Raw genomic sequence first — 11,765 nt, forward strand, 5'->3', positions numbered from 1 at the left:
ATACTGCGGCTTTCATTGGCAAATGGGACAACCGATTTCATTTCACGACTTTTTCTTTGTGAAACGCTTCGCGAGTGACTCGCAAGTATAGGCTCTCGTCGTATTGCTGGCTTTCCGTATAAAGGCAGCCGGTGAGTGTTGGTCAGCGCGTCTTCCGCACCGCTTTTATCGCGGCCGCTGACTAGCTTGCTGGAAATAAGGTGCGCCGAGCACGAGTAGCTGCCACGGGCACTGGCTTGCTCTGCTGCTTCCAGAAGAACAATCAGTCGCACGTCCGGGCGCAGGTCTGGTGCCTTTCCCAGTACTGCATGTTATTACTTGGACAAAACGTACGTCACTGATGTGCGTTTCCCCTGCGATAGCAGCTGCTTTTATGGCTCTCATTGACTGGGCTCGTTAATGGAACGTTGCGCATCAGGTCGCCAGGAAAGATATTAATTCTTTGATCAGCGAGTTTGATTTATAGTATTGTTTTTCTTCTGCTTTCGCCTCTTGTCCCACCAGTGACCCAAAAATTATTTCTTTGCTTTCATTCGTGATGACGTATGGAAAAAAGAGAAGAAAGTTTTGAACTTCGTGACTGAGCTACAGGGCATACGATTGCGACAGCCAGAGCTTTTGACTTTTGAGCTCCATTTGCCTCCGTGCGAAGCGATAACTCCTGCTCGAATCCTTTTGCTTTCATCAGCTTATGTTTGGAACTCATTGACGGGTTAATTTATTGCTACGTGATATCTACTCACAATGATGTGCGAGGTTGTCATGTCCATATTGACTGCAACGTCAAGCGATGTTTGATACAGCCTCGATGCTTGATTTGCAAGGGTAAAGAGTCGCTACATGCACAGAGTCGCGGGCCTTGGCTTCTATAAATCGTCCAACTTCCCAGTCAGTTTAGAGAGAGCGCTATAGCGCTACCCCTTTGAGTACAACGTCTAAATCGTAGGTGTCAGACGCATGAGATGATGTTTCGACCATTTCTTCAGAAGCCAGGAAAGTTACACCATTCGACTTACAGATGAGCTTACATTTGAAGTAAATTACTTAGGCTTCCCAGGAAAAAAGATAAACTCTAAACAGAGCCGAATATCTGCCTGAATGCGAAAAACTAGAAAATTTTGGTTAGGTTAGAACCACGAAATTCGCATCAAGAAAGGCAGTGTCAATCAAGAATGCTGAAAAGGCATTTGTGGACATCAATATGTCTGCAATGCAATTTGCACCTAAACTGGAGCCTCTGAATACGGCTTCATGCACAAAAATTGTGCATATGATGGGGCAACTGAATCTTGGATGGTTACAAATAACGTTGTCTCTCCTGTCGACTTCTTCCAAAGAAACATTATGGTAAGAAACGACATGCGTTTATCCAGAAATAGCATCGCTTGCTTAGATATCATTTCTGGACAAACACCCTGTCTCTAGTGTCACCTGTGCGCACGCCCGTCAAACCGGATGATTTCCTTTGTTGTTTAATGGTTGGTGCTTGTTCCCTTAAAATTTAGTTGCCGGTCAGCGGGAGCTTTGTTCTGTATGGTTTTTTCTTCTCTTCGTCCTATCAAATTGCCTCACTGTACCTTCAACATTCCGTGAGTTATAAGGAAAAATAAAGTCAAGGGATCCCATGTACCAAAATGCAAATGTGTCCAACAAAGTGATGTTTCTTCTTTAATCTTGGACATATACTGATCAGACACCTCGCATCATGATCACAATATAGTTGCATACTACTATAGTGTTAAGCAAATGAGGCACTCTTTTTTCTACCTATGTCTACGGGAACCTTCTAAAGAACAGTTCAGAAAATCCTGAATCAGGAAGGATGAATGAGAATGTTTTATTTAATTTATACAATGAAGCACTTTGAAAGCTAGTGATTTGACGAGCTTAAGGTAATTGTCTTTCGGTGGTGTAACAAGTTAGGTCTCTCTGGTTGTTTCACTATAAGAAAACAGGAAACAATGTAAACAAAGCTGGCAAATGTAGGATAATTATTTTCTTCTTTTATGCACTGGTGTCATCTTGCGATATATTCAAACAATGACATTGGACTTAGCAGCTTCTCTCATTCAAATCATCATCATCATCATAATGTTTTATGTGGAATGGCACCTCAATCACGTTCGACGTGTCAATATATTTATCTCAGCCTTAGAGCACTGTTTCGCTGTGATTCGCATGAGAGCGATGACTTCATAGGCAAGCCTTTTTATGTGAATAAACGAGAGAAGGGGAACCTAGGGGCTCGATTCTGTTAATCATGACCACATAAAGCCAACAGACAATTAAGCCAAGGAAAGCGCTGGGGAAATTGACTGTGGTTGAAATTAGAACGTAGAAAATAATAAAAAGGAAAATGAAAGTGGACGAAAAGGAAACTTGTCGCCGGTGGGAGCCGAACCCACAACCTCCGCATTACGTGTGCGTTGCACTACCAGTTGTGCTACGGCTATGGCCATCGATTCGTCCACTAAGTTGGGTATTTATATTTACTAAATGTAGCCCTAGGAGTGTTAGCCAGCGCCACTCAGAGCCATGGTGGGCAGATGTGGAACATTCTTTTTTGCCCGATGGCCTCACGTAGCACGTGATCTTAGAAGAGAAAGCCTGTTTCTAATAAACCCTCGCATGCTACCTAATGACATCGGGGTGGCGGCACGACACTCGTAGAAGCGCTAGAGATGGATTTATGACTACGGAGTCGATACGTCGTTTGAACCACTTCAGAAGAGCGTCTGTTACCAGTTCTAGAGACGCGATGTCGAGCGATTAGAAAGCTGGAACATTAACGCACTGCGTGAGAAGATAGGAAAAAAAACCTACTAAGGTTCCTTGGCAAAGTAGTCAGTGATAGGCAACTTGTTTTTTTCCAGCCTTTTCATTATCTTTAGGTTGTGTTAGAAAATTGGGCCCGTATTAAAAATTTTTTTCTCATGCTGAAGTCGTTCGTAAGACCACATGCCAACCGATCATGATGTTTGACATATCGGCGAAAGTGGCCGGTTGGCGGCAAACACTACTTACTAAAGAAGAGGTTCCTGAATTGTGCACCTGTTTTTATACTTAGGCGAGATGGTATTTTGAAAAATATGCAGCATGCCTGCGCGGGCTCACCGCGACTTTCCTCCCCCTTTCCTCCCTCCCTCTTTCTATCTTATCTTTCTAGTCCCTCTTTCCTGTCCCCCAGGGTAGGGTAGCCAACCAGACGGATTTCTGGGTAACATGCCTGCTTTCTCTCTTTATTTTCTCCTCCTCCTGCTGCAGCAATCGCCCTATAGCAACCGTGGTGTTCAGAAACGCTCACGAGGCGTGAAGAGAAATATTGGCGTGCAAGTACTAAGCCTGCTTGCCAGCGCCAGCAAAGTGCAGATGTGCCCTTCAGGTGAGCGTTCCTGAACAACGAGCAGCGAATCACAATTTGCAATGTGTGCTGTCTTCTATCGTTCGAAAGCCGCGTGCGTATACGGACTTCGAATTGGACATTCTGAGTTGTTTTCCTTACGAAGCTTCCCACATTTCCCACAGGCTTTATCCCAGCTGTCTCGGCTTTATTTGACTTACGCGTACCGACACCTGGGATATCCAGGAATTTGTCAAGGCTCAATTGAGCCTCATTTCTTCCCGCAGGCTATCCAAGTTTATGTGGGAGCTATCGCGTAGCATAGGACGGTTGGCATTTGAATGGGGAAGGTCTCAACCGTTTCCATTGACATGGACACCAGGTTCACAACTTTGCTTCGAAATTTTGAAGATGACAACACGATCTGTTTGCTTCTGAAAATGTATATGGTAATCAAGACCTTATAATCGTATTTAATGAATGTAGTGTGCTTCAGAATCAGAATCAGAATCAGTTTTTATTCATGACAAAATGAGGATAATTACAACATATGTATATACAGAAGGAGGTCCCGTAGTTAGAAACTGAAATGGGACCTCCTGTGCATGATGACTAGAATTAATAATACATACAACAATGGCAACATGAAAAATTTACAAACAAAGGTTTTAAGAGACAAGGTATAAATGAACAGAAAAGCAGCATATGTAAGTATTAAGCAAAAAACAAGGCTTCGACTTAGTCAACGAAAGGTTAAAAAATAGCTAAAAGAAAGAAAGTGAAATAATATATATATATACACATATATATATATGCCGGAAGGAAATCAAGAGACAAAGAGAAAGTTAATAAAACAACTCATGCTATACTCAAATGGGAAAGTCAGAGGAAGTTAAAAGAAAATGCTTAAGTTCTGTACGAAATCTGTGAGCTTTGAACAATTTTAAAGGGAATGGTAATGTATTCCACAGAGATAATGCTGAAAAGTGTAGTGATTGCTTACCATAGTTGGTGCGAACTAAGGGCAAAATGAAGTTAATATCTTCAGCAAATCTAGTATTATTAGTATTAGTAAGGGATCTCTTCGGTATGATGGTTACTGGAATATCATTGTTTAATGCCCTAAAAATAAATATGGCCAGGTTATATTTAACAGTCAGTCACATTCAAAATATAATGTGCATGTAACAGCCGAGTTGCGCTAATGCTACGAGGTGAAAATGTTATTAGCCGAATAGCTCGATTCTGAATGACTTGCTTAATACGTTTGATTGTACTTTCTCAGGGACAGCACTTTGTACAGATCACAGACGGCTCATTAACACCCGTGATTGAGCTGCGATTTCAAGGGGGTTACTACAGGCCAAGTTTGTTTGTTTCTTTTCTTACGCGACGAAAAGCGGGCCGTAACCACGGCTAGTGTGCCGCCATTCCCAGCACTCTGGTGTTGCATCGCTAAATCTTCTGCCGTCTCTTTTCGACTGAAGATACTAGCATGACGCCTACATACGACCTATTATTTTTTTTTGTCATTGAGCGTTTTGGAAGTGTTTCAGTTGGTTCATTGTGCTGCTACGATGTCAGCCGTCTCATGTGTGCAAATCGGCGAAAAATGATCACAGAGATCTCTTGAAAACCAGGCAACGTTGACGCGCGTGGATTGTCACTGAATTGTGAATTCTTCAACCCACATGAATGTGTGCTGTCATTGCAATGAGCGGTGGTGTTTCTATGTGGCCACATGGCTTGAAACGGGCTGACTCATTTGAAAAGTCTGCGATATTGTGCTAATAAAAAAAACTTTGTGTTCTAGATTTTGGTTGTACATAGTTTGTGCAGCGCAGTAATAACGGAGACAGGAAAGGAACGCAGAAGCGACATGGACTAGCGCTGACTTCCAACTATTTCAATTGGAAAGAACATACAAACATTTATACATGCGAATATGTTATCACAAGCGGAAAGTATCAAAAGTGACCAAATCGAAACTTCATTTCTTTATCTGTAATATTCAAATTAGGAGCATACGCAGCCAACATCAGTTTTCCCATGGTACGCTGCCTCTACTATCTCCCTCTCTGTTTTTTGTTTGTGCAAGCTTAAGCAAAGTCGTCTGATATAAATGTGGTGTGCATCCGCATCTGCTGCAGTGATCTGCAAGATGTCCGACGGATTCATTTCTTTACTTTAGTTAATGCTCGCGTGCCCTCGCATTGTAGCATCAACCCCTCTGGCCGATGTATACTCGGCCACAACTAAGTGGAATCTTGTACCCCACGTGCTTTACACAATCAGTGTAACGATGAGCATGCTTCGTTGCACACAATGTTTTCTTTTAACTGGACAGCAAAAGCAGATTTATGCTAACTTGCATGGGGCAGAAATTACAACTGCAACTTCATATCTGTTAGCCACCTGCTTATGAGGAAGCTTTAGCCCGGGGCCAACTCCGACGCGGCCTAATCGAACACGTGTGAAATGCACAAACATTTTTCTGTGATAACTCCTGGACTGATTTTAATGAAATTTGTTGCATTTGAGAGAGAAACTTAAATTCTAGTGACTGTTAGAAGCGGAATTCAGATTTAGGGCCTGGAGCTTTGTTAGCTGATTTTTCAAAAATTCGAAAGCTCGAAAATGTATAAGAGAACGAAGTTTACAAATTAACAGCTCTGCATCAAGAACGGATATCGCGGTTCTGTAAACGGCATCCATTGGACCATTAAAAGCGGAAAATTGGATAAGTCAATTTATATCTTACGCGAATTCGTTACGTTGTGTACAACGGTTCTGCAAAAGCTGTATTTCTATAATACTAAATTTTTTTAGATTCAAGTGTAACACAGCAATTTTGTCCGTTTTAGGTGTACTATTAGATGTAATTGCTAATTGTAAATGCTAGAATTGTGGCATCATATTGTATTACTGAGTTACAGAGTTGTAAGCTTGATAGTTTCGTTTTTTGAAAATTTACTATTTTTGCCAGCAGCAGCAGCAAACGACTTTATTGGGGTCCTGAGGAGCTAAGCGGGGGCCTGCAGGTCCCTACCCAGCCGCTGGCTAGTCCCATGTCGGAACAGAGAGGCCATGCCTCTCCGCTCGTTCACGGGCCCTCTGGACAGCCAGGAGCTGGACGTCCTGTCTCGGGTCTGTGATGGCCTTCGTCCAGTCTTCTTCCGTATTAAAATCCTGTAACACAGGGCACTGCCAGAGCATGTGATTTAATGAGCTAAATTCAGTGCCGCAATCTGAGCAGAGTGGATCGATTTCCGGGTGGAGCTTGTTCAAAAAGCCCCTAGAGAGGTAGGACCGTGTCTGGAGCATGCGAATCGTGCTAGCTTGTGGCCTGTTAAGCTTATGATGGGGGAAAGGAAAACTCTGCCTATTCCCTCTGTAATGAGAGGTGATTTCATGAAAGGTAACCAGTGGATCACTGTGGACGAGCTCTCCCGAACTCACGCGAGACACCATCCCATCGCGGCATACGAAACCTCGCGCACGGTCGTGGGCTATCTCATTGGGGTTCAGGTGACCCGGTAATACGTCTGGTCCCATGTGAGCTGGGAACCAGACTATGTGGTGAACAACGTCAGAGGGGTGTTTGCCGTTTAGAATCCTGGCTGCTTCTTTGGCTATCAATCCCGACGCGAACGCTCTAACGGCTGCTCGGGAGTCCGTGTACACCGTAGTGCGTTTTGAGTCCAGTAATCCGAGAGCTATAGCAGCCTGTTCCGCCACATCGACCGAGGAGGTTTTCAGCGAGGCTGCCGAGAGGAGTTCTCCCCTGTCATTGACTATGGCTACGGAGAACTTGTTGGCACTGGCGTGTCGCGCCGCGTCAACAAAGGTCTCCGTTCCGGATATGTTCTTTAAGAAAGTTCTAGCCCTCGCTAACCTTCGACCTTTATTGTGTTGGGGGTGGACATTTCTTGGAAAAGGGTCTACAATAAAGGAGTTCCTTGTCTGAACATCAAGTTGCGTGATATTCCCCTGATTGAAGCTAGGACGGAGGCCTGCCGCATCCAGAAGTCTTCTGCCTGCTTTGGAGTTTGATAATCTAATTTGTGCTGATCTTTGTGCTTCTATTAATTCCGAAGTTGTGTTGTGTACTCCCAATGTCATGAGTTTCTCTGTGCTAGCCGTGATTGGCACGCCGATCACCTTTTTGATACTTTTGCGCATAAGCGTGTCTAATTTATCCATTTCTGTTTTCGTCCACTTGAGGGCTGCGACTATGTAAATGACATGGCTGATGAGGAAAGCATGGTGAGCCCTAAGGAGTATATCCTCGCCTATGCCACCTTTCTTGTTGGACACTCTCATGATTAATCTAATAATGTTTTCAGTTTTCGTGGTGAGTTGGGCTATAGTCTTAGCGTTGCATCCCTTTGAGTTTATTGAAAGCCCTAGTATTTTGATAGAGTCTACTCTCGGGATGGTGTGCCCATCTCTGGTACAAACGCTAATTGGCACCTGATCGAGTGGGGTGAGTCCCCTAGCACCTCGTCTAGCCTGTCTGTACAGCAGGAGTTCCGACTTTCCAGGCGAGAGTGCCAGTCCCGTACCTTTCAAGAAAGACTGTAACATCCAGAGCCTCCTGTAGAGCTTGTTCGACCGTAGCCTCCGATCCTCCAGGACACCAGATTGTAATATCGTCAGCATATAATGCATGACCTACGTAAGGAATTGCTGCAAGGCTTTCCGACAACTTGCGCATTGCTATATTAAACAGAAGGGGTGAGATAACTGCCCCTTGGGGAGTACCCCTGTTTCCGAGTGTGAAGTATTCCGAGACTGATTGCCTCAACTTTATGGCCGCCGTCCTGCTCTCGAGGAAGGATGCAACGAAGGATAAGAATTTAACTTCTAAGTTCAAGGCCGATATCTCCTGAAGGATATAGTCATGTGCAATCGTATCGAATGCCTTGGATAGATCCAGTGCGAGAACGCCTTTTACATCTTTGCTTTGAGAGTCGATTATCTGTGTTTTGAGCAGGAGCATGACATCCTGCGTTGAAAGCAAGGGCCTGAAACCAACCATATTGTACGGGAATAGTTCGTTGTGCTCAATATGTCTCGATATCCTGTTATGCACTGCATGTTCCGCTACTTTGCTAATGCAAGAAGTAAGGGAGATAGGACGCAGGTTCTCCAAGCTGGGTGATTTACCTGGCTTGGGGATTAAGACCACTGTGGCCTTCTTCCAACTCTCCGGTACAACGCCTTCCTCCCATACCTCATTTATCTCCTTCACTAAAGCTTGAATTGCTTTGTCGTCCAAATTTCTTAAGAGCCGGTTTGTAACTCCGTCGGGGCCTGGGGCAGACCTTCCGTTTAAATTGTGCAGCACTTCCCTGATCTCAGCTTCCGAAAAGGGGACGTCCAGCTCTGGGGCAGGTGCGCCCTCATACTGAGGGAGGGGAGAACCTGGGCTTTGGCCAATGGGAAGGTATTTGTTCGCTAGTTTCCGAAATATGGAGGCCTCTGAGACGCCTTCCATTTTTTCCTTATTAATTAATCGGTCTATGACTAGTCTCTGATTACATTTGGATTGTCCATCGTCTGAGAGATGTTTGAAGAGGGTCCATTTGCCTCCTTTGCGCATTTTTCCATCCGCTGCCGAGCAGGCGTCTCTCCATTGCTGTTTATAAAGTTCTGAGCAATGCTCCTCAATGAGTTTATTGAGCTCCGCGATCTTTTTCCGTAGCCTGCGATTGAGGCTTTGTGTCTTCCATCTCTCGAGGAGAGAGATGGAAGACAGAGAGTCCTGGAAGCCTGGAAAAGCCTGGAAAGAATCCTGGAAGCCAAGAGATGCGCTAACCTTGCATCCATCCCTGGGGCATCAAAATCCGTAACTATTTCCTTGGTGGCCTTCTCGACATCCATTTGTATCTGTACAAGCAGTTCACTGAACGTGTCGTATACTGCCTCATCTTCACCTCTTATTTTCCTAAAGAGGTCCCAGTCTGTATATTTATAGGTTTTGGGAGGAGCTGCTATTATTTCCATCCTGAGTTCTATTATGTAGTGGTCGCTCCCCAAGTTCTCCTGTAAGTTGGACCACGTGGCCACAGCATTTCTAGTGAAGCTGAGATCAGGGGTCGTGTCTCTGGCGACCGAGTTTCCCAGCCTCGTGGGGAAACGTGGGTCCGAGACCAGTGTCAGGTTTAGGTCTGTACTCGCTGCAACTAGGTTGGCTCCTTTCTTTGTTCGTGTTGCATAACCCAAGCCGGGTGGGGAGCGTTGAAATCTCCTGCGAATATTTAGGGCTGCGATTTCGCAGTGGTTGCGACCCTATTTAGTAGTGAGCGGAGATTATGCTTATGAGCGGAAGGAGAGCTGTACAGGTTGAGAATGAAAATGTTTCGTCGAATTTTTCCGTGGGGGATGATTTCAATTAACTGTGCCTCGAGACCGGATTTCTTATCCGAGTTACAAATTTTGACTTCATGCTCCTGAAAAGAGGTGTCTTTCCTGACGAATGTGGCGATACCTCTGCCATTTTCTCCTTTTTGACTAACCGAACGGTAGCCCGATAAATTAACCTTCTCACTAAGTGTTTCTTGCAAGAGCAGGACGTGCGGCATTATCGCTTGTGCTTTGATGAGCTGCTATAGAGCAGCCTTGCGCCTTAAGAAGCTGGCGCAATTCCACTGCCAGATAATTAGGTTTCCGGTTTGTCCCGCCATTTTGATTTCTATTGAGCTAGCAGAGCCTGCAGGGGACTCGTGTTATCGGGATCCTGCTGTACTTTCTTAGCTTTTGCAGTGGTGCCAGTGGAGATGCTTTTGATTTTGCTAGCGTCTATCATTTTCATTTTAGACTCGAGGATGCCAACTCTACGTGTTAGGTGGGAGATGTTACTGTCCATATGCTCGACAGTGCTAGATTGAATAGCTAAGGCCTCTCTCATCTGCGTGAGCGATTCCTCAATTACCTTCAAAGACGCGTGTATGTTTGGTTCTGGCTTAGGGTCCTGAGCGGGGGACTCGGGAAGAGCTCGAACTCAGCCCTCAACGTTCGTAGTGCCTCTTTTAGCTCTGCATTTTCCTTCTTAAGCATTAAAATCTCAGATTGCTCTCTTTTATGCTCCGGCGAGATGCCCTGTCTTACCTTTTTGCCGCTTGAGATGCTCATCCTGGCATTTTCTGCCCAGGACATTGGTTCCTGGATTCGGACCCTGGAACCCGATCGTCCTCTCGAAAGGGAGCGTCTGCTGCTATTGTCGCGCTCTCTGGAGCGAGAGCGCGATCTGCTGGATCGCCCTCTGGATCGGGATCGGGAGCGTCCTCTCGATGCCGATATGTTGCGGTGGGGGGAGTAGAAGGGTTTCTCTCCCGCCATTGCTTCTCCGCCGCTAGCTGTGTCGAAGCCACGTGGTCCTGCCGCCCGCTGCGCGTGCTGTGCTCGCCTGCGGCGCCGCCGTCTTTGGCGCACGATGTATGGCACCTGGAAGCGCTGTTTGCACTTGCGGTCTGCCGCTTGGTGTGCCCCACCACAGATGGCGCACTTGGGATCACTTTGATGATCCTCTGATGGTGTGAGCATGCCACATCCGCGGCATTTTTTCTGGTCTTCGCCCTTCGGGCAAACTTCGGACCTGTGGCCCAGTTCTCCACACGCATAACAAACGTCTACTTGTCTTCGATACAAGGAACAAGGGTAGCGAACACCATCACATACGACGTTTAGGGTGACCTTGTGTCCATCGAACAACACGATCACTGTTGTTGTCTTCTTGATTCTTCGAACCCCCAGAGCGCCGGGGTTTCTCCGGTTGACGATCATCTCCGTCAGTTCTGCGTCACTGATGTCCACGTTGATTCCGCGGATCACTCCATTACATGTGTCGTGCCAATGTGCCAATTTTTAATAAAAGAATTGACAGCCCAAATAAAGAATCCGAAACCAACAGTCATTCAATTTTACCTTTTTCTTTAACATTTAGTAAACCTCGTCCAATTTGGTGCAGTGGTTGCCGAGACAGACAGACAGACAAAGAACTTTAATAGCAAGGTCCTGAGACGCTTTGCCCTAGGGCAGAGCTGCGGGCCGCTCCCACGTGGGGACTGGTAGGCCGAGCCTAACCGCCGCATCGTGGGCTCTCTGGACAGCCCAAGTTTGACGTGCATATTCTGAGCTCCGGATGGCAGAGCTCCATTCTTTTTCTGTGGTGCGATTGGGTCCCTGTAACGAGGGGCATCGCCAGAGCATGTGTGCGAGATTGCTAACAGCCCCACAGTCGGGGCAAGTAGAGCTGAAAGCCTCTGGAGTGATCGTGTGGAAAAGGGCCAGGTTCGGATAGCACTGCGTCTGAAGCATGCGTAAAGTGGACGCCAGAGGTCTAGCCAGTTTGCAGTGAGGGGGAGGATAAGTCCTCCTACCCAGGTGATAGTGCGTAGTAATTTCGCTGAAAGTAGTGAGA

At 45.8% G+C, this 11,765-nt stretch overlaps 1 protein-coding gene across 1 annotated transcript in view; it reads left to right on the plus strand.

The window, feature by feature from the left end:
* LOC135904414 (centriolar and ciliogenesis-associated protein HYLS1-like) overlaps window positions 1-11,765 on the plus strand; it is a 116,409-nt gene that overhangs the window by 38,047 nt on the left and 66,597 nt on the right. The window lies entirely within an intron of this gene.

This window comes from Dermacentor albipictus, chromosome 7 (genome assembly GCF_038994185.2).
Source record: "Dermacentor albipictus isolate Rhodes 1998 colony chromosome 7, USDA_Dalb.pri_finalv2, whole genome shotgun sequence".
In the NCBI taxonomy this organism is placed as follows: domain Eukaryota; kingdom Metazoa; phylum Arthropoda; class Arachnida; order Ixodida; family Ixodidae; genus Dermacentor; species Dermacentor albipictus.